Below are 20,896 nucleotides of genomic sequence, written 5' to 3' on the forward strand. Positions count from 1 at the left end.
TTTTGAAGTGGCAGGCATCAATGCATTCGAAGCAGTTTTCCCCTCCTGTCGTGTTCATGGCTGCTTCTTTCATTTGAAGAGGAATGTGAAATCAAAACTGGAGGAAATCGGGCTTAAAAAACTCTACACATCTAGTGCAGAGTTTTCTATGCAGGCAAAAATGATTGCATCTCTTGCCTTTGTCCCCCCTGTGGATTTGGAGGCGGCATTAGATGCAATCAGATTTGACATGATACCCGAGATTCTTCCTTTGCTCAGATGGTTCAGTCGGGTTTACATTGGGGTCTGTGAGAGCGGCCTTCGTAAACCGATCTTTCCTCCCTCCCTGTGGTCGGTTTATGAACGCACTCTTACAGGCTTGGACCGCACAAACAACTATGTGGAGGCAGCGCACCGTTGCCTGCGGTCACATCTGGGATTCGAACACTCGAGCATATGGCATTTCATTGATGGCCTGCGAGAATTCCAAAAAGGGAGAGACCTGCTATACCAGCAGTATGTCCGCGGGGACCCAGCACAAGACAAAAGAAAGAAATACAAGGATTCGGATAAAAAATTGAAAAAAATTGCAAAGGAATACAAAGACAGAACTTTCCAAGAATACCTAAGAGGGGCCGCAGCAAATCTTGCCTTAGATTAATGCAAGATATTGAATTTTCACAAATTGGGACAAATACAATTTTTATCCAAATCGCTGTATTTCTGTTAACCACAAAGGAAGGACGAGGAAAAGGATTATGAGAAATGCACACTTTTGTTGTTTCACATGCCATGCGCAGATTATTTATGATCGGTTTAAGATCTAATTACACTGCTCGGCTCATGATTTCTTGGGATAATGCCCCACTAAGCCACTTTTCTTAACAATGAAACCATCGAACAGTACATTATGTGAGCAAACTTTTGCACGCCAAAGATCCACACCTGCCTACATTTGCAAAAACAAAAAGTTTAATTAAGCCAACATCAGGGTGGTGTGTACTATTTAATGATGAAAACACATGGCACCTACTTCATGCAAGCACAATCAAAATATATATTAATACCAACATTCTACTATTTAATACCACCTCCTCCGGCCTAATTTTTCAAGATAGACTGCTAAGTTTTGCACGCCATAGATACACAACTGACAAACATTTGCACAAAAAAAATGTATAAAGCCAACATCGAGGTTGGGGTCTGCTATTCAATGATGAAAACACATGGCACCTACTTCATGTAAGGCCAATGTAAATATCTATTATCACCAACAAGCTATTATTTAATACCACCTCCTCAGGCCTAATATTGACAGTGAGACTGCTAACTTTCACACGCCTTAGATCCACACCGGCCTACATTTGCAAAAAGAAAATGTTTTATAAAGCCAACATCAGTGTGGTGTCTACTATTTAATGATGAAAACACATGGCACCTACTTCATGCAAGCCAAATGTAAATATGTATTAATACCAACAGGCTATTAATTAATAACCCCTCCTCCGGCCTTATAAGTTAAAGATAGACTGCTAAGTTTTGCAGCCCATAGATACACACCTGACCTACATTTGCAAAAACAAAATGTTGAATAAAGCCAACATAAGGGTGGTATCTACTATTTAATGATGAAAACACCTGGCACCTACTTCATGCAAGCCAAATGTAAATATCTATTATTACCAACAAGCTATTATTTCAGACCACCTCCTCATGCCGAATATTTCAAGATAGACTGCTAAGTTTTCAACGCCATAGATACACACCTGCCTACATTTGAAATAACAAATTGTTGTATAAAGCCAACACCAGGATAGTGTCTAAGATTTGATGCTGAAAACACATGACACCTACTTCATGCAAGGCCAATGCAAATATCTATTAATACCAACAGACTATTATTTCATACCACCACCTCCGGCCTAATAGTTGAAGCTACACTGCTAATATTATTGGAAAGCAAAAAAAAAAATGCATAAAAATAATCCATTATTTATTGTTAGAAATGATTACAATACTATTACTTATGAACATCTTTGTTATTGTAAAAAGAAATTTTTTTGGGGGGACAATACAACACTATCTTTTGGCATGGTAATAGTAAACTTTTTTAATAATACACATACAGACTACACACAGTACAAACTGTAACTTGAATTTTACAAAGTCATACCCAGCAGGTGTTGCTTACACAACACTGTCTTATGGCATGGTAGTGGCGCAAGCCAAACCAATGAGTAAAGATTACTCAGCGTGACATAAGTCAGTACGGTTGTAGGCCACATCTGTTGCTAAAACACTACAGTCTCTTGGCACGTTACTGTAGACAAAAATAATAAGAAGAAACACAGCCTTGCACATAGCAGCAGGTGTTGCTTACACAACACTGTCTTATGGCATGGTAGTGGCGCAAGCCAACCCAATGAGTAAAGATTACTCAGCGTGACATAAGTCAGTACGGTTGTAGGCCACATCTGTTGCTGAAACACTACAGTCTCTTGGCACGTTACTGTAGACAATAATAATAAGGAGAAACACAGCCTTGCACATAGCAGCAGGTGTTGCTTACACAACACTGTCTTATGGCATGGTAGTGGCGAGAGCCAAAGCAATGAGTAAAGATTACTCAGCATGACATAAGTCAGTACGGTTGTAGGCCACATCTGTTGCTGAAACACTACAGTCTCTTGGCACGTTACTGTAGACAAAATTAATAAGAAGAAACACAGCCTTGCACATAGCAGCAGGTGTTGCTTATACAACACTGTCTTATGGCATGCTAGTGGCGCGAGCCAACCCAATGAGTAAAGATTACTCAGCGTGACATAAGTCAGTATGGTTGTAGGCCACATCTGTTGCTGAAACACTACAGTCTCTTGGCACGTTACTGTAGACAATAATAATAAGGAGAAACACAGCCTTGCACATAGCAGCAGGTGTTGCTTACACAACACTGTCTTATGGCATGGTAGTGGCGCAAGCCAACCCAATGAGTAAAGATTACTCAGCGTGACATAAGTCAGTACGGTTGTAGGCCACATCTGTTGCTGAAACACTACAGTCTCTTGGCACGTTACTGTAGACAATAATAATAAGAAGAAACACAGCCTTGCACATAGCAGCAGGTGTTGCTTATACAACACTGTCTTATGTCATGGTAGTGGCGAGAGCCAAACCAATGAGTAAAGATTACTCAGCGTGACATAAGTCAGTACGGTTGTAGGCCACATCTGTTGCTGAAACACTACAGTCTCTTGGCACGTTACTGTAGACAATAATAATAAGGAGAAACACAGCCTTGCACATAGCAGCAGGTGTTGCTTACACAACACTGTCTTATGGCATGGTAGTGGCGCGAGCCAAACCAATGAGTAAAGATTACTCAGCGTGACATAAGTCAGTACGGTTGTAGGCCACATCTGTTGCTGAAACACTACAGTCTCTTGGCACGTTACTGTAGACAATAATAATAAGAAGAAACACAGCCTTGCACATAGCAGCAGGTGTTGCTTATACAACACTGTCTTATGGCATGCTAGTGGCGCGAGCCAAACCAATGAGTAAAGATTACTCAGCGTGACATAAGTCAGTACGGTTGTAGGCCACATCTGTTGCTGAAACACTACAGTCTCTTGGCACGTTACTGTAGACAATAATAATAAGAAGAAACACAGCCTTGCACATAGCAGCAGGTGTTGCTTATACAACACTGTCTTATGGCATGCTACATCTGAGAAGCACGCTAAGGATTAAAAAGTTAACATAGTTAGTGAAATTGAGATAGTTTCAAAGAAAAACACCTTCTTATACAGTAATCTCTCATAGCATGGTACTGAACATACTAGCCCAAATTAATATTGGCAACAACAGTAACTTTTGAACTACTAGGGAATATGCATACTATGTAAATTATGTATTTCAATTGCATGGTGTTTTTAAATGTAGTATTCAAGATGTTAAAGGAGAAAAAAAGGATATATATTAAAGATATATATGAGAATACTGTTTATGAGAAATGTTTTTATTTTATTACATCCAGATACTGTATGTGATATAGCAGTTATATGGAATGGTGATGAAAATAAAGTAATAAATAAGTAAGTTTAAATAAAGATCGTGCACTGAAGTATGTGTTTCTTTATAATTCTTGTTGGATTTATTTTTTTCCACAAATACAATGTAGCCGATTTGAAAATAAAATATGCAAAAACTGGAAAAAATGTTTAGTACGTTAACAATCGTAAAATGATAGGAATAAAACAATAACTCTCTCATGTGTGAGTACACTGTCAACTAGTCACCCATTGAAGAGGTCATTTGTGAAAGTGAGTCAGGTTAGTATTTGGAATATCAGGCCACATATACACAGTGACATTGTCATAGATGTTTAAGTTCTGGGTAACACTGAGAGGAGAATAATGTAATTAGTTAAAAAACTAGGTTTCAATGTGACACAAAAAAGGGAGGTGTACATGTATGCTGTAAAGGGACATATAAGGACATGAATTAGAGTAACCAGGAGAAAAAGACATTACAAAATAATAGAGTAAAAAAAAATAATAGAAGGATAAAGCAAATAGTAACAAGTGACACAAGGAGCAAAGATGTTTACATAGAAGATGTGCACAGAAGAGAACACAACTACAAAGGGTGTACTAAGAAACGAGGGACATAAGGTGAAGTGACATTAGTAAATTGAAATGTTACAAAGCTGCAATACATGAAAAAAACTAAACACGGACATGAGATCAACAGAGTTAAAGGGAAGGTCCAAGCAAAAAAAAAAAATGAGTTTTACTTACCTGGGGCTTCTACCAGCCCCATGTAGCCATCCTGTGCCCTTGTAGTCACTCTCTGCTGCTCCAGTCCCCCGCTGGCAGCTTTCTGACCTCGGAGGTCAGGGCCACATTGCATACATTTTTACGCATTCCAGCTAGTGCAGGAACAAAAATTTACTCGTTGCACCACTAACGCGTAAAAATGTATGCGTTAATGTTCCTGCACTAGCGGGAATGTGTAAAAATGTACGCAATTCGGCCCTGACCTCCGGGGTCAGAAAGCTGCCAGCGGGGGACTGGAGCAGCAGTGAGTGACTACGAGGGCACAGGATGGCTGCATGGGGCTGGTAGAAGCCCCAGGTAAGTGAAACTCATTTTTTTTTTTTTGCTTGGACCTTCCCTTTAAAGATGAAAATATTTCTAACAAGAGTGGAAAATACAAGTGTCACAAGAAGAGTGGGCACAGAAAATTAAAAGTTTAGAAAATAATTTGATCGCAACTAATATAATACCACGTATTTCGGAAATTATATGATATTGGATTTGTAATTTATGACTAAAATGTTGGTTACAAAACTTAGATAATGATTTAGTATAAATTATTCTTTATAAATCTATTAGTATCGTACAGATGTGAAATATGTATTTATTGTACATAGTTAAAATATAATTCATTGCTGGGCAGATTTTGAAAGTGTTAAAATAATGATTAAACAGAAATAGTATATAAACGTTAAAATAGGTATGTAGTTAAACATATATGTAAATTTGTAATAGAAATTGAGAAATAGGGTGTAAAAATGAATGAAATACAATTTAAGGTTTATTAGTTTTATAAACTTTCTATTAAGATCTGCGCCCTTTTTTCACGGTTGAAAAAAAAAATTAAGGTTTATTAAAAAAATGCTTATGAAGTGATTTATAAGGTGTGTTTTAAATCATTAAATGAATATTTGTTAACATGCATGTAAAACAGTAATTTATAAGTTTGAACACCTAAAATGAGGATTAGTGTATGTATAAAACCTATATTAACACAGGCGCCCTAATTTCCTGTTAGGCGCCAGATAAACGCTAATTAATATGGCCGTCTATGGCGGCGCCCTTTTTGTCCACTAGCCCCATGCGCCCAAATTTCCCAGCTCCACTACAAGCACCCACACCACTTGCACACTACATACACACGCACCCATTACAAAAACACACACTATTTATACACACACACACTAAGGCTGCTGAACTTTGCACCTGAAACACAGTAAAGTTACTTACACACATGCGGTAACCATCAGCTGCAACAGCCGAGACCGACTGTTTAAGCCAACGATTGTTACGTGTGTACAGCAGCCGACGATAGATATTTTGCTCAGGCATAGTGAGTTGTTAAAGGACACACCCGAGAACATTAAAAATAAAAAAAATCTACTTACCTGGGGCTTCCTCCAGCCCCTGCTAGTCGTCTTGTGCCCTCGCTGCAGCTCCGCTCCCCGCTGGTGGCCCGGGGTCCCCTCCGGCACAGGATGTCCACTGCACCTGTGCGAGCGGCTCTGAGTCGCACTGACGTCATCCAGACTGTACTGCGCAGTAGTTCTACGCCTGCGCAGATTAGCCTGGATGACGTCAGCGCGACCAGTGAGCCGCACGCTGGAGTGCAAGAAGATGCCGACCTGTCGAGGTCAGCATCTGCACTGGAGGGAATCAGGAGCCAACAGAGCTGTGACAAGGGCACAGGTCGGCTAACGGGCTGGAGGAAGCCCCAGGTAAGTGAGTTTTTTTTTTTTAGTTCCCCGGACCTTCCCTTTAAGGTTACGTCTTGTTGAATCTTTAATGGCCCCTGGACGGATCTTTAACCAACCCCAATGCCTGAGCATTACCGATCACAATGCTATTATCACCCTGGCGACCAATTGAAGCTGCTCCATCATCTATGATAGTTGTCCCTCCGCACCCCCTCCATAGCAACAGAACACATTGCACAGAACACATTGCACAGAACACATTGCTAGCCTCAAGACTATGGATGTGTCTGTACAGCATTGATCGTTTCCCGATCCCTGATGGCAGACAATTCTCGCATGTGTGTACGTAGCTAAAGGAAGGGCCCACACTCTTATTCACGTTGTGCTTTTAGTGCACATCTTAATGTACACTTTGCCTACCATAGACTGGCTGCACCTGCTGGCCGTTTATGAGGATGTTACATGCTGTGCAATTTTATGTGTCAGGGAGTTTTATAATATAATCACTAATAAACCTAACAGTTCAGGCCGATCAGATTTTGATGGGAAAACAGATCAATCCCAACTAATCTGATTTTGATTGGCCGGTACACTTTCTTTTTTCATTAGTGTGCAGGATCGATAATTTCTGATCAATCATAGCGGCAATTGTGAAATATTGATTGTTTGCCAGATTGGATAGTTAGTGCCACTGTTAGGGAGAGGGGAGGTTAGTGTAAAGGTGCCCATAAATTGTACAATTTTTTCATCACATGTGATCTTTCGATGCATTTTTTGTTTGAATTAACAAAACAGAAAACTGTGTAGTGTGTGGCAAAAATCAATGTAAAATGATTCTATGGTCGATTGGATGAGAAAATGTAATCAATCCAAATGTTTGATTTTATGATCGAATTGGAATAGTCAAAAAGCCCTAGCAGACCTGTTTATGGGAACAATCAATAATTACCTTCCGATTACTGTCGATTGTAGTAAATTGCATTAAAAGATCGCATCTGATGAAAAAATTATACCGTTAATGGGTATATTCAGTCAGAGGAGTGGGTTGGGGGCTAGTGTTAGGCAGAGGAGAGGGGTGGGAGTTAGTGTTAAGGAGGCCATTAATGATACAATTTTTCACTAAATGCGATCTTTCAATGCAATTTAAACAATCGTAACTAACTGGAAAGCAATAATCGATTGTTCACATTTACTGAACAATTCTTTCTTCAAATTTGATCATAAAATCCAACTTTCGGATCAATTTTAACCTATTTAGCAATCGACTAAAGAAGTGTTCCTTATCGATTGCCTTCATAAACAGCGGATTTTCTATACAATTCGATTTTTTTTTGGGGGGGGGGGGAATTGTACAGCATGCAGTATTTTTTGAGGGATTGTACATAAAAGAATGCTGCAAAAGAGCCCATTCCTTAAGAAATGCTTGAAAAAGTGGTTGCAAAATTGCAAATGATTGTGATTTGCAGTGTGAACCAGGCCTTAGGCAGAGGCCAGGGGAAAGGCAAGTTTGAGGCAGTGGAGGCGGACAAGAGGTAGAATTTGCAAACATACCTAGCTACCCAATAAAATATATAGGCCAGGACACTAATAGCTACCTAGTACTATCTGGGTAAGGGCAATCAATCATTCAAGGCTTCCTAATAATCTCGGGCAACCACAGGACACCTAATACTGCAAACTGGGATATCCAGGGGCACATGGCTAACTTTTAATCTTTTATCTTGTGGCCTGTGGCTACCTAGCTGCTGTATCTGGATGAACATGGCTACAACATTTTTGTAGAATGGAAACACCTGACCTGGCTTATTTTTTCTTACCTCAAATGGCTACTTAAATATTTAATTTAGAAGTATAATGGCCATGAAATTCTGGTGTATGGGGGCAAAAAAGCTTTCTGGTAGTGGTAGTGTGGCCTAGAGTTAAAAGGCAGACTGCTTTACATGGGGAATATATGGGGCTGCTGAGACCTAAAAGGGCCTCTACGATTTGTTTTCCCCCCAGGCCAAAAGGTCCCAGTCCTCCCCTGGTAGCATGGGAAGGAGAGCCTTTTCCTTCCAGATGTATCTCCAAAAAAACATAAGACTACGTGCATAGTATGGAAATGATATGTGGTCTATAATTGGTAAGCAGTCACAGTGTGGGGGATCTGGGAGAGGGATCAGGGCTTAGAGATAACACTTGCTCCCACCACATGGAGTAATTGAACCAGATACAAATGGTAAAAACATAGACTGTATTATCTTATGTGGAAAGTATCAGTTATTACAGATTGACTGGTGTGATGCAGTGAGGAACCCCTGAAACATTAATGAGCGCATGACCCACCTGAAAGCTGAGGATGAAGCTATCTGGAGAGCGTAGCCAAGGTGGGGCCAAGGCAGAGGCGAGAGAGGCTCCAGCCTCAGAGCGCAATGTAGGAGGGGCGCAGGACTGGGCCAAGGCAGAGGCGAGAGAAGCTCCAGCCTCAGGGCGCAGTGTAGGAGGGGGCGCAGGGCTGGGCTGAGGCGAGAGAGGCTCCAGCCTCAGGGCGCAATGTAGGAGGGGTGCAGGGCTGGGCCGAGGCAGAGGCGAGAGAGGCTCCAGCCTCAGGGCGCAGTGTAGGAGGGGGGTGCAGAGCCCACTCAGCTATCATTCCCCTATTGTGTTTGAAGCAGAGAGCAATAAGAAAAGGGGATACATGGCAGTGACTGCAAGCCAGATAACTAGAGAGTAAGGTGTTGGAGGGGCTAGGGGCCCTGGGGCGCTCTTAGTATAACAGCAATCAGTGTGTGACGGCTGGAGTGGGAGGGGTAGTGGGTGCACTTTGGTGTCTCAGCCTTGGGTGCTGGAGGACCTTGTCCCGGCTCTGAGCATATATGTATAAATCTGGTGATTGGTATACCTCATGGAAAGTGGCACGTAGAGTTATAAACAACACAGGGATGGTGTGGTGACAGAATGATTTAATGAGACAATATTACCCAGCTCCTTTTGCATTGCATAATACAAGTGAATATTCGGGTGGCGTTGGTGGGCCGACCACTCACAAATCGACATGATGCTGTCGTTTACACTCAAGACAGTTTATTTACATACTCCAAGAACAATGTTGCAACGCGTTTCACGGGCACAATCCCGCTTCATCCGGCATTAAACAAACGGAGTATCACACAGCTAGTGGTCCAGTATACGCTTGGCACCTCTCTGCCATTAGAATAACTGAAAGGCAGAGCTGATCACCACAGGACCCAGAACGGATGAGTTATCCTTACTCAGCCATCCTCTGCTGCCAAACTCTTCCCAGCATACGGAACAGGGGGCAGCACAGTTGGGTGGAGTGCTGAACAGTGCTTTTCACTATCTGGATCTAATTTGGGTCCGGATACCCAGATATTCGATCCGGGTCGGATATCCGAGTTTAAAAATGTCCAATCCGGATCCGAATCGGATATCCGACCTCAGTATCCGTCCGGATTCGGATATCCGGATAGAAAACCGGATGTGACCTGAAAATGGCTTAAAGTGCTTCCATAAGTCTCTTCAAATGGCCAAAATCTCTCTCTCAGATTTTAAAAAATATCTGATTTGCTTTTCAAAGTTTGGATAGTGGAATAAGTTTGGATTATCTGGGTAGTTCGGATATCCGAAATCTTGCTGAGCACCACTGGTGCTGAAGTGTTGGAGGGAGGAGGATCGGAGATTGGGCACCAGAGTATTACACCCAGGTGTCTCCTCTACTTGTCGCCCCTACTGAAGAGCTCATGCTAGCATGCGCGTTGTGCTCATCAAGCCTGCAGACTAACATTCGCATTGTTCTGTTACCACTGGTGGCAGAAGGTAAATTTACTGTATGTATAACTATGTCTGGGGTCCATATGTAAAAATTACTCAGATGAAAATTTTCCTGAAGGACATTACCCAGGATAAAGATACACTGTGTATGGAGGAAAGAACATTCTGGCATAGCAGTAGCAATCTTATTGTCTATTAATATCTCATTTTATTGACTTCTATTAATTTCTTCTGAGTACAGGAACAATCTCACAGCCAGAGATTTCATGAAACCACCATGATGGATGAGGCAAAAATCTGGCCATTGTCCATAAACCTGATGGACATATGCTTTCTTTTCTTAGCTATGAAACTTATTCAGCTTATGTCTATTTTTCATCTTTTTTTCCCTCAACTTGAATGAACAGTAAGCACCATTTATTTTTTTGAAATACATTTTCTGTATCTTATTCTATCAGTTTCTGGCCTTCCCTGGGTATTCCCCTGTCGCCCCTCTGCTCCCCGTACACAAGATTACTCCTTATAAAGTACAGAGATTCTACCAGCCACCTTCCAGTGTCAGAATTCCCCGGACACTCCGCTGACTGTGTAAGTAAAATGATGATGATTATTCCTCAGGATCTGTGTGAGGAGAAGGGAGGGGGCTGCTCACAGCTGCAGACTTGTCACTCCTGTCCCATCTCTGCTCATCTCTCATCAACGTTATCTCACAAAATACTGTCAGGTTTTCGTCTTTTGTTTTTTAAACAAACGTCACTAGTGTAGCTCTGCTGAACGTCTGTTCAGAAATGATATGTTTTGCATGCAGCATAGTTTATGGCAGGTACACAGGTATGCATGTAATTAAAGGGAACCTTAACTCAAAAAAAAACCATGAGTTTCACTTACCTGGGGCATCTACCAGCCCCCTGCAGCCATCCTGTGCCCTCGCAATCACTCATGGCACCTCCAGTCCCCCACTGCCAGCTAGTTTAGTTTTTGCCGACTGGGAGCCGGCCGCCATGCGTACCTTTTTACGCATTCCCGCTGATGCAGGAAGCTATTGTGGACATTAACAAGTACATTTTTACGCGTTACAGGTGCAATGCCTAAATTTTTACACATTGCACCCGTAACGCGTAAAAATGTACTTGTTAATGACCACGATAGTTTTCTGCACCAGCGGGAATGCGTAAAAAGGTACGCATTGTGGCCGGCCGACTCCCAGTCGTCAAAAACAAAACTAGCTGGCAGCGGGGGACCGGAGGAGCCATGAGTGACTGCGATGGCACAGGGTGGCTGCAGGGGGCTGGTAGATACCCCAGGTAAGTGAAACTCATGTATTTTTTTAATTTTTTTTTTTAGTTAAGGTTCCCTTTAAGGTGCTTGGCAAAGCTGAAAAACGTCTCTCTCTGCTCCTGCAAAAGTCCCGGCGGTGTTAATCACTATTCCCCCTCCAGGCCGCTGTGGATTTAGGGATAAAGGTGGGTACACACGTCAGATAAAAGTCTTTGGAAAATGAAAGATCACAGACCAATTTTACCCCCTTCCATGTAGAAAGAGCCATACTCTACACCAGGGATGTCAAACCGGTCCTACGAGGGCCGAGGTCCTCACACATTTTTGACACATCTCAAATGAATTGATGGGTCTGAATCAGGAAAGGTGTGGTCCATCAGGTAGAACACATTCCTCTCAGTCCATCCTAAACACTGGCATGGATCTGGCCCTCCAGGCCTGGAGTTTGACACCTGTGCTCTACACAGTCTATTCTATGGAGCTGAACTCCCCATCAGATAATAATCTTTGCAAGATGCTGCACACACAGATGTGTGCACTTCTTGATTGGCTTACAAGCAGCCTGCAGGCTTTATATAAGCAGCAGAGAACTGTTTGGGAAGTTAGTATCTCCTGTGTGTTTGGTAAGTCTCAGAGCAGTTGGGGACAAGCTCCTGGGTGTGGCAGATCCAGGGCTTGGCTGCGCTCACATATGGTGTTGCATGCTGGTTCTGGGGCCCCGGGCAGTGAGAGTTCCTGGGGCCCCAGGCTGGCTTGTGCACCATTATTTCTTTTAATTTTATTGTAGATTCCCATGCAGTTTAGTTAGGAGGGGGGCAGATGAGAGGGTATATCCTGCACGCTGGTGCCCCCTGCTGGCCATATAGCCATTGTCTATATCAGTGCTGTCCAACTTCATGGGCATGGAGGGCCATTTTTTTTTCAGACCCCATGGTGGAGGGCCGAAGGTTCTTGCTAGGGCCGCAGACACCCCCTCTCCCCCCTCCCCCCCCCCCCCCCCCCGGGAAAAAAATGCAATTAAAGAACAATTAGATTGGCAGCACTTTCCACAAAATGCAATTCAAGATTTCGGTGAAGTTGTGTGGCCGAAAAACATGAGTGTTCCGTTGTGTGCCGAAAAATGGGTGTGGCCATGGACCAGAATGTGGGTGTGGCCACGGGTGGAGACAAATTTACATGAACTTAGCACTGTGGGACATTAGATTAGGACAGTGGTGGCGAACCTTTTGGAGGCCGAGTGCCCAAACTGCAACCCAAAAGTCACCTTATCTATCTATCCGATATCTATCGCAAGGTGGCAACAGCAATTTAAACTACATACAAACGTTTTAACTCATACATGAACATTATGGAAAAGCCAAGTTGAAAATAAACTGTGAAGATAAACAATTTCATCCATCCTACTCCTGAAAAATGTATTTTTTTTTAGAACCTCCTAGTTTTATTTTTCATTTTAAAAAGCTAAAAAAGTAGGTTTAATGCTGTTGTCTCATATGATGATGATGATTCAGCTTTTCCCATAGTCTCGCAGTTAGCAATCATGTGACCCCCAACAAGACAAATTCAGCAATCATGAGGCCCCCAACAAATCATGAGGCCCCCAACAAGACACATTCAGCAATCATGATGCCCCCAACAAGACAAATTTAGCAATCATGAGGCCCCCAAAAAATCTTGAGGCCCCCAACAAGCCAAATTTAGCAATCATGATGCCCCCAACAAATCATGAGGCCCCCCAACACGACAAATTCAGCAGTCATGAGGCACATAAATAGACAGCATTTCACATAAATAGGCAGAATGCACCTTTAATATGGTAGACACCTCTCACCTGGCTTCTAAATTCTCCTCTACGGGCTGCTGTGCCTGGCTGGCCTAGCAATACTGTTTTTGGCCGGATTGGGGATGATGTGTGGGCTGAAAGGCCTTGCGGTGATGCTGTTGTGTGGCCAGATGAGCTAGTGACAGGTGCCCCCCAGTTAGATAGTGACAGGTGCCCCCCTAGTTAGATAGTGACAGGTGCCCCCCCTAGTTAGATAGTGACAGGTGACCCCCCAGTTAGATAGTGACAGGTGCCCCCCAGCCTAGTTAGATAGTGACAGATGCCCCCCAAGTTAGATAGTGACAGGTGCCCCCCAGCCTAGTTAGATAGTGACAGGTGCCCCCCAGCCTAGTTAGATAGTGACAGGTGCCCCCCAGCATAGTTAGATAGTGACAGGTGTCCCCCAGCCTAGTTAGATAGTGACAGGTGCCCCCCAGCCTAGTTAGATAGTGACAGGTGCCCCCCAGCCTAGTTAGATAGTGACAGGTGCCCCCCAGCCTAGTTAGATAGTGACAGGTGCCCCCCAGCCTAGTTAGATAGTGACAGGTGCCCCCCAGCCTAGTTAGATAGTGACAGGTGCCCCCCAGCCTAGTTAGATAGTGACAGATGCCCCCCTAGTTAGATAGTGACAGATGCCCCCCTAGTTAGATAGTGACAGATGCCCCCCTAGTTAGATAGTGACAGGTGCCCCTCAGCCTAGTTAGATAGTGACAGGTGCCCCCCAGCCTAGTTAGATAGAGACAGGTGCCCCCCAGCCTAGTTAGATAGTGACAGGTGCCCCCCAGCCTAGTTAGATAGTGACAGGTGTGAACCCCCCCCCCCCCCTGTTAAATAGCGAGAGGTGTCCAGCGACTCCTAGCCGCGTTACCTCTGCCGTGTGCTGCCTTCTCCTGTGTCCCCGCTGTCTGTGTCCCCGCTGCCGCTGCTTCACACTCACAGCTCAGACCTCACAGATCGCGGCGACTGAAGCAAGGAGAGCGCGCATAGCACCCACACGGCTGAACTTCACATGCGGAAGTGACTACTGAAGTCACTTCCGCATGTGACGTACTCTGTATGTATGCGGGTACCATGCGCACTCTCCTTGCTTCAGTCGCAGTGATCTGTGAGGTCTGAGCTGTGAGTGTGAAGCAGCGGCAGCGGGGACACAGGCAGCGGGGACACAGGCAGCGGGGACAAGGCCACTATAGGAGGGAGCAGGCATGGCGTCCATAGCGCAAGCCATGCCTGCACCTCAGAGAGAAGAGCGGGCCGCAGCAGGAGGCCTGGCGGGCCGGATGCGGGCCGTGGGCCGCCAGTTGGACAGCGCTGTTCTATATGCAACTGAAACCCTCTACAACGACTGGCTGAATTTGCTCAGCTTCTGTTTAAATTAATTACTGCAGACTAGGTGTAACGTGTGTGTGCACTTCTTGATTGGCTTGCAAGCAGCCTGCAGGCTTTATATAAGCAGCAGAGAACTGTTTGGGAAGTGAGTATCTGCAAAAGATCAGTTCCTGCAAAAGATCCGTTCCTGCAAAACGCATTCATAGTCTATGATATCTGCAGATCCTCATACACACCTTACTTAATGGACAATTATCTGTAGATCAGATCCACCAGGTTGGATTTTCAGATCGTCAGATAATTGTCTGATCTGCAGATGAATGTCCATTAAACAAGGTTTGTATGGGATCTGCAGATGTCATAGACAATGAATGCATTTTGCAGGAATGGATCTTTTGCAGGGACTGATCTTTTGCAGGTACTGATCTGTTGCATGTGTACAGCCTCTTTGTGTGCAGCATCTTGCAAAGGTTTCTGTCTGATGGGGAGTTCAGCTCCATAGAATAGACTGTGTAGGTATGGCTCTCATACTACATGGAAGAGGGTAAAATTGGTCTGTGATCTTTCATTTTCCAAAGACTTTTATCTGACGTGTGTACCCACCTTAAGACTTAATTCACCTGCCGGCTGTTGCTGCTGGTTAAATTACTCTGCCGGCTGCTCAAATGCAACATGAGACTTTTTTGCTGCATGTTAACTCTGTGTCAGTGCTTGACAACCATGGTGTTACAACCACTGCTATTAAGCTGCATTTTAAAGGGAGCCTGAAGTGTTTTGTAAAAAAAAAAAAAAACAACACAGATACTTACCCAAGGAGCAGTGATGCTCGGATACCCCCGATCACGGATCCATATAAATCCGGCCATGGCAGTCCCACAATTCGGATAAGTCGTGATTTTGACCCGGATTTGAAATGGCCTTACGAATTCGGCCCGGATTTTACCCGTAATTGCTTCTAAAATCCAGAATCACAGCCGTGATTTGTGATTAAAAGCCCGCCAAAACCCACCGGCTTTATCGATTAATAGCAAAGCCCCCTTTCATGGTATAAACACCAAATTTGCCAGCTATGTTAAGAATAATAGTGGGAACAAAAGGAAAAACATTAAAAAAAATGAACATTAAAAAAAAACATTTTTCCCAATATCTTTTTAACATATCCTGCAAATTTGGTGTTTCTATGATGTAAGGGGGCTTTGATATTAACCTCTGAAGTCGGCGAGTTTTGCTTCATTAACTAACTGTCATTTACCGCATTTAAATGTAACTTTTTTCCTTTGAAATTTTAAAATCTATTTTCTCAAAAACTATGAGGTCTTTCTGAAAAAAAAAAAATGTTCTCTTGTTTCCACTATTATTCTTAAAGGGACACTTAAGCCAGGAAAAAAAAATTGTTTTACACACCTGGGGCTTCTACCAGCCCCCTGCAGCAGTCCTGTGCCCTCGCAGCCACTCACTAATCCTCTGGTCCCCCGCTGCCAGTTAGTTTTCGGGCCGCAACGCGTACAAAAATACGCGTTGCCGCATATCTATGCATTCGTAATGCGGCAACGCGTATTTTTGTACGTGTTGTGGCCCGCAGTAGCGCTAATTACAGTCGGGAATGCGGAGAAAGCTACGCGTGGCCAGTCCTGTCGGGCCTCTCGGCAGAAACGAAACTAGCTGGCAGCAGGGGACCAGAGGATTAGTGAGTGGCTGCGAGGGCACAGGATGGCTGCAGGGGGCTGGTAGAAGCAGAACTAGCTGGCAGCGGGGACCAGAGGATTAGTGAGTGGCTGCGAGGGCACAGGACTGCTGCAGGGGGCTGGTAGAACTCATTTTTTTCTGGCTTAAGTGTCCCTTTAATATATCTGGTGTTTATACCACGTAAGGGGTCTTTGCTATTAACCGATAAAGGCGGCAGGTTTTCTGGTGATAATCACGGATATTTTTTCCCGTGATCACGGCGGGCCGAATACTTGGAATAACGGCTGAATTTGTGATTGACTGCTGTGATCGATTCCCAATCACGGATTCGGATCACGATGTCGGATAGTGGAAAAATGCTTGTGAATCACGGCTATGGATCACGGATTGTATCCGAGCACCTCTGCTAAGGAGGGGGAAAGCTCTGGGTCCTATAGAACCTTCCTGTTCCTCTCCTGAAAGTCTTCGGGAGCCAGAGTGCTGGCGGGTGGCTCCATACTGCCCATGTGCAAATACACGAGAGAGCGTGTTCGTCATGCGCAGTACAGAGCGGCCCGTCTTCGGGAGCATTCGGGCTCCAGAAGACTTCCAAAGCCTACACACAGTGGCAGAGAGCTAACGGGGAAACCAGCGGTGGAACCAGAGCCGGGACAAGGTCCTTCAGCACCCAAGGCTGAGACAGCAAAGTGCGCCCCTCCATCCCTCCCACCCCAGCCTTCACACACTGATTGCTATTAGACTAATAGGTGCCCCAGGGCCCCCAACCTCCCCAACACCTTAATCTCTAGTTATCTGGCTTGCAGTCACTGTCATGTATCCCCTTTTCTTATTTCTTTCTGCTTCAAACACAATTGGGAATTACAGCTGAATGAATTGTGCACCCCCTCCTACACTGCGCCCTGAGGCTGGAGCCTCTCCAGCCTCTGCCTCGGCCCGGCCCTGGGTGGAACACAGGGGCCATCAGAGGAGCGGGAAGGCTCATTAGGACCCAGAGCATTCCCGCTCTTTAGGCAAGTATCTGTTTGTTTGTTTGTTTTACAAATAACTTCAGTCTCCCTTTAATTGCACCTGAATGGCAGTCATGATCAAACGATCAGTTCAGACGTCCGTGGAAAAGAGGCCTAAGTTTTCTTCTAGATGATATTTTTCATGACTTGCCAATAAAATGCCTTTTAAGCAACTAGGATGGAAGAAAATACTCAGAATAGTGTTGGCAGTACTTTTTTAGTTGCTTTTTGGTATTTTTTTTCAATTGCGGAGTGCTGAAAAGTTGAAAAAGTATCTCCTAGGATAAAACGTAGGAGCAGTGCCCAATACGATACGTACACACCTTAGCCTCCCTGGCGGTGCATTTCTGTCTGGAATTATGAGTCAAAAGCAGTACATTGTTTTTCAAGAATTGTAGGTCTCCAATTCTTAAAGCTGGCCACTAACGGTCCAATTTCTAGCGAAAAATCATTCGAGCGATCAGAAATTCTGATCGGACGAAAAATCGTTCACTACACCATCAACTAACCAATCATTGTTTCCTATCTATCACGACCACCAAGAAAATCCAAATTTTCGTTTCACGAAAATTAATTTGGGCGACATCTTTTTCACTCGTTCATAATTGATTGTGTCCACCAATGGAGATTATTTACAACCAATCCAATCAGAATTTCTGATTGCTCGAACGATTTTTCGCTCGAAATTGGACAGTTAGTGGCCAGCTTTAGTCAGAACTCACCAAAATTTGCCAGAATAAAAGCCTGGTAGACATTCTGCATATAAATAAAAGACTAGAAAACACATTTGTTGAATTAATGAAATTTATGAATAAACTTAAAAAATTGTGCAAATATACAAAAAGGCAGGCAGAGAGTAGTGAAAATCCAGGCAGACATTGGTGCAGGCAGAAGAATATATATAATATATATATATAATATATATATATAATATATATATACAGTATATGTGTATATATATGTCTGTATGTATATATATATATATATATATATGTGTATATGTATGTATATATATATATATATATATATATATATATATATATATATATATATATATACATATGTATGTACACTATATACATTTAATGTATCTATACAGTACACGGCTCACTTCTTTTATCTCCGCCTAAAAGTCCAGGTCCGCTCTAGTGCCGCCCCCCCCACACTGATTGGCCGCCGGGGCCCCGGAACAAGAGCAAGGATGTGGGGATCCCAGTCGCCAGAAGAGGCTGCAGACAGTCGGGGACAGAGGCTGGAGTCCCGCTGCACAGTGCCGATCGCGCTCAGGACTCCAAAACATTAAAGAAACTCCCTGTAATTCCCTACCCCGACCTGAGCTCAGGCTTACCGCTCGCAGCTCATTTTTCCTACCCCGAGCTCAGGTCAGGGTTACCGCCAGAGAGGTTAATAAAATGCCCCTTAAAGAGACACTGAAGCTAAAAAAAAAATGATGATATTATGATTTGTATGTGTAGTACAGCTAAGAAATAAAACATTAAGATCAGATACATCAGTCTAATTGTTTCCAGTACAGGAAGAGTTGAGAAACTCCAGTTGTTATCTCTATGCAAACAAGCCATTAAGCTCTCCGACTAAGTTAGTCGTGGAGAGGGCTGTTATCTGACTTTTATTATCTCAACTGTTCCTGGACTATTTACTTTTCCTCTGCCAGAGGAGATGTCATTACTTCACAGACTGCTCTGAAAGACTCATTTTGAATGCTGAGTGTTGTGTAATCTGCACATATTATAGAATAATGCAATGTTAGAAAAAAAACACTATATACCTGAAAATAAAAGTATGAGAATATTTTCTTTGCTGCTAATCTTCTAGTAATTATTCATAGTACACAACCAATTCATTATATCATATTTTTTTTTTTCGCTTCAGTGTCTCTTTAAACCACCAGCAAATAATAAAATACTTCAATTAATTTTAATAGTACTTTTTCATTTACTTTGTAGTTCTTTTTTTTTTTTTTTTTTTTTTCAATTGCAACTTGTTGAAAAGTTATTGTAAAGGGAAGATGAAAAAAGTTAATTGCATATTGGCTATAACTGAGGGTAGGCAGTGTAGGCAGGCTTGTCAATTCTAAGTACTAATACTAGTATTAACTTATTAAGCTGTCCTGTATTACTATGAGAACTGAACACACTGACAGGCAAGGGTGTAGCAATAGCCATAGCAGCTGCTATGGGGCCCTGCAGCAGAGGGGGCCCAGGTTGTATTTGACGTGTTCACTATTAACTTTATTGTGTTCCTCCACCCTATGATTTGCCAATGTGCCCATGGCCTATATGAAGTGTAGAACACATTTTAACAGGAAGAATAAGAAAAAAAACTAAAAAAAAATCATTATTTCTCAGTTTTCTGCCATTATAGTCGCAAAATAATACATGCCTCCATATTACACTGTTTAAATGATGTCCCTATCACAATGTATGGCGACAATATTTTATTTGGAAATAAAGGTGCATTTTTTCAGTTTTACATCCATCACTATTTACAAGCTTATAGTAAAAAATATATATAGAAATATTTCATCTTCACATGGATATTTAAAAAGTTTAGACCCTTAGGTAAATATTTACTTTTTTTTTTAATTGTAATTTTTGTTACAATAACACATACATTTTTTGTTATTAAACATTTTATTTGGGTATTTTGGGGAGCGGATCAGTCAACAACTTTTTAACGCCTTCAGCTCTCTTCTCCAACCCCCACTTCCCTCTACAACCACATGCTTGTCTGCAGAAGACTTTGCAGCATATTTCGTGAACAAAATTGAAACATTGCAGAACAGCTTTAAAAAGCAACCCTCTTCACCAGTCCAACCTCTTTGTGTCTCCTCTCTGCCTGGTTGTTCCCCAACTCTCAACTCCGCCTCTCTACATAACCACTCACTCACTCAAACCTCCTCCCTACTAACGACCTTCTCTGCCTGAACAGCGTCTTTCTTCACTAAACTCTGAAGCTCATCTCACTCCATGTGCCCTGGACCCTATTCCCTCTCATCTTATCCCCCAGCTCTTTTCCTCCCTCATTCCTGCTTTAACAACACTTTTTAACCTCTCCATCTCTACTGCTATTTTCCCTACTTCATTTAAAAAAGCTATCATCACACCCCTAATCAAAAAACCGTCCTTAGACCCTACTGCCCTTTCTAATTACCGACCAGGCTCTCTCCTTCCCTTTGCCTCCAAACTGCTGGAATGCCACATTTACTCAGAGCTGTCTGACTTTCTCTCTGCTAACTCCCTGTTGGACCCCTTCCAGTTTGGCTTCCGCCCTCAGCACTCCACAGAAACAGTTCTTACTAAGGTTGCCAATGACCTCCTAGTTTCTAAATCCAAAGGCAGATTTTCTGTACTAACACTCCTAGATCTTTCCTCCGTGTTTGACTCTGTTGATCATACCCTGCTTCTCCAGACCATCTTGACACTGGGAATCAAGGGCCTAGCACATTCCTGGATCAACTCTTACCTTCGCTCTGTCTTTGGACCCCTCCTC

This window comes from Hyperolius riggenbachi, chromosome 4 (genome assembly GCF_040937935.1).
Source record: "Hyperolius riggenbachi isolate aHypRig1 chromosome 4, aHypRig1.pri, whole genome shotgun sequence".
Lineage (NCBI taxonomy): Eukaryota > Metazoa > Chordata > Amphibia > Anura > Hyperoliidae > Hyperolius > Hyperolius riggenbachi.